Source organism: Pelophylax lessonae (assembly GCF_965119305.1).
Source record: "Pelophylax lessonae genome assembly, chromosome: 8".
Lineage (NCBI taxonomy): Eukaryota > Metazoa > Chordata > Amphibia > Anura > Ranidae > Pelophylax > Pelophylax lessonae.
The window spans coordinates 11,450,055-11,453,528 of NC_138775.1; the positions used below are offsets into that span (position 1 = coordinate 11,450,055).

General features: G+C 47.1%; 1 protein-coding gene across 1 annotated transcript in view; it reads right to left on the reverse strand.

Annotated features, from left to right (window-relative positions):
- SEMA3B (semaphorin 3B) overlaps positions 1 to 1,779 on the reverse strand; it is a 73,085-nt gene extending 71,306 nt beyond the window's left edge. Inside the window, exon 1 of the mRNA XM_082266494.1 lies at positions 1,613 to 1,779. The gene's annotated coding sequence lies outside the window, so the exon portion shown is untranslated. The remainder of the gene's footprint in view (positions 1 to 1,612) is intronic.
- Positions 1,780 to 3,474: the final 1,695 nt, after the last annotated feature.

The following is a 3,474-nucleotide window of genomic DNA, read 5'->3' on the forward strand; positions in this document are numbered from 1 at the left end:
GGGGGAGAGGGGGGAGAGAGAGAAGAAAAGAAAGGAGAGAATGAGAGAGAGATTAGGAGAGAGAAGGAGAGAGAGAGAAAGATAGAGAGAAAATGAGAGAGAGAAGAAAAGAAAGAGAGGAGAGAGAGAGATTAGGAGAGAGAAAGAGAGAGAGAAAAGGAGAGAGAGGAGGGAGAGATAGAGAGAGAGGAAGGGGGAGAGAGAGAGAGAAAGATAGAGAGAAAAGGAGAGAGAGAGAAGAAAAGAAAGAGGAGAGAAGAGAGTAGGAAAGAGAGAGAGAAAGAGATATAAGTAGATATATACAGATCTCTCTCTCTGCTGTATATAGAATATTGATAATAATAAAGTGAAGTTGGATGTGCGGTGCGATGCGGTGCGATGCGTTGCGGTGCGGTGCGGATGGATGCTGTCTGGTGATGGTTGAGCAGTCACAAAGTGACAACACATACATCACCCGGACCCCGTCACTGCACAGTCCAAACCAGACTTATGTCCCAGCTCTGCACACTCACCAACCTGGGCCCAAGAGCTGACAGTCTAAAGCATAGAAGGCTGCCCACAAATGGGAAAACTTTTTCCCACTATCCAGAATACTTTCAATATCTTTCCACAATCAGATAGATACAAACTAACGATCAAACATTAGTAATGTTTCTCAATAGACAGCTCAGTATAATCAAACAAATACTCCCAATTTCGATTGCAATGATGGAGACGTTTTCACAGACGCATCCTGCGATATCGGGGCGTTTGTAATCACACAGCTGGTTGGGACGTTTGTAAGTCCAAGCCGATTCTTTCCTCCTCCAAGGACCTGAAGTACTCCACATTTGAAGCATCAGAAGATCGTAGGGGTCCCGACCCGACACCTGTTCTGGTAGCAGTCAGATTCTTGTCATTCCCTAGTGGGGGATATCTGCTGTGTATGGCCAGATTGGCAGTTTTTTGGATGATTGGGAGTTTTGGTTCCGGTCACTCCAACTCCTAATGTTCAGATTCAGATTGTAACCCGTCCAATACCACCTTCTGGGAAATCCTTTCATCCGATATCCTATTCTTATCGATAAATGATTGATTTATTTTTCCAACAGTCACTCCAGATAGGAATAATCGATCCATAATCGACAACCCAATTGACTGATATGACAAACACAGGGAGGTGGGTTTTGATTGATAATTGGAAGATACCATTATAAGTTATTGATTGCACCACTATTTTCACCATGAAATCGAATTGATCGAATTACGATCAAATTCATGAACAAAGCATCTCAGTGCTGCCAATCAATTCAACACAATCGATCATTTTCTGCCTTTTCTGTCTTATTTTGATCAAATCGCATCTATATTAATAGTTTGCTGATTTGATTGAATCTCGCATTGATCGCTGATTTGATTGAATCTCACATTGATCGCTGATTTGATTGAATCTCACATTGATCGCATAAACAGATCGGAGCACATACAGTCACCGTAACCTACCATTGGTGGCAGCGATTGTACCGCAAATATTACGACATCTCATACTTGGCGATTCCTATAAAAATTGTCCCACACATGTCCAACATTAAATATATAACACCATCCAACCATTGCTGAGGCCAGAACTCACCTGATCCTGGAGGAGGAGGAAAGGGTTAAGGAGAAGGGGTAAGTTGTGTGATGTACCCCGGCGATCCGTCCGCCTGGCTGCCCTGTGGGGTCCGGCTGTGTGTGAGAGGTGAGCAGCGACTGCTCCTGGCTGAGAGGCGAATTCCCTCCCAGAGAAGGAGAGGGAGGAGAGGGGGCGGCTGCAGGAGGAGAATGGGACAAGTGTTGGGATACTCCTCTCCGTCTGTCACTTTGTATCTCCTATTCTTCACACCCAGGTGACCTCCCCTAATGGCAGCCCCCACCTGAGGGTCCCCCCACAAAGCACCCTTTAAACCCCCCCCCTTCTAGAAGGAGCCCAGCCAGAGAATCTCCCTTCGCTCAGATCAGCTGTGCGCAACACATGGCACCAAATGCCAATTCTCCGAATACTCCCCATTCTGAGTGCCAACACCCACCCCATGGCAGCCGATGGTGGCATCTGTGCAGCAAAATGATCAGCACCCCAATCTGACCGTATTTGGCTTCTAAGCCGCAGTTATTATTGCAAATCGTCCTGCACCCCAAATCCTACTTATCACTTCACTACCAATTTTATCCTGCAAATATGTATCTGGTAGCCTGATATGTACAGATCTAATACCCAAATATTTACCGATCTACAGCCTGCACCCCAATATCCACATACCCTATGTACAGATCTACAGCCTGCACCCCAATATCCACATACCCTATGTACAGATCTACAGCCTGCATCCCAATACCATAATATTTACAGATCTACAGCCTGCACCCCAATAGCTACCACATACCCTGATATGTACAGATCTACAGCCTGAACCCCAATACCCACCACATACCCTGATATGTACAGATCTACAGCCTGCACCCCAATATCCACATACCCTATGTACAGATCTACAGCCTGAACCCCAATACCTACATACCCTGATATGTACAGATCTACAGCCGGCACCCCAATACCCACATACCCTGATATGTACAGATCTACAGCCTGCACCCCATTACCCACATACCCTGATATGTACAGATCTACAGCCTGAAGCCCAATACCTACATACCCTGATATGTACAGATCTACAGCCTGCACCCAAAAACACACATAACTCGATATGTACAGATATACAGCCAAACAGAGCCCCCCTCTGCTCCCCAGAGTTCTCATGTCCAGTGTAGGACTCAATTGGCCGCTGGAGTGCAGGGAGAAGAGAATTAACCCCTGCAGTGCGAAGGCCGCCCCACTACAAGGGAGAAGTTCAGCTTTTATAACCTTCTGCAGTATATCCATCGTCTCTGACAGTCTCCTGTGGCATGTCCACAGTCTCTTACAGTCTCCTATGTCTAAAGTCCAGAGACTGTGGACATGCCACAGGAGACTGTCAGTCTCCTCTGGCATGGCCGCAGTCTCTGACAGTCTCTTGTGGCATGGCCGCAGTCTCCGACAGTCTCCTCTGGCATGGCCACAGTCTCTGATAGTCTCCTGTGGCATGTCTACAGTCTCTGACAGTCTCCTCTGGCTTGGCCACAGTCTCTGATAGTCTCCTGTGGCATGTCCACAATCTCTGACAGTCTCTTGCAATATGTCTACAGTCTGATAGTCTCCTGCAGTATATCCGCAGTCTCTGACAGTCATAAGTTGAATATTATGTGTGACTGGGGATGTCGGGGGCCACACACAAAGCTGTACCTAGCAAGTTGGCCACCACTGCTCCAGCGTCTTACTGAGAAAAAGCAAATCCTATCCCACAAGTATCTAAACTGAACCCTCAAACACGGTATGAGCTCTGAGGAACCCCTCTTCAGCTGGTGCAAACACGGTATGAGCTCTGAGGAACCCCTCTCCGGCTGGTGCAGCAGGCACTC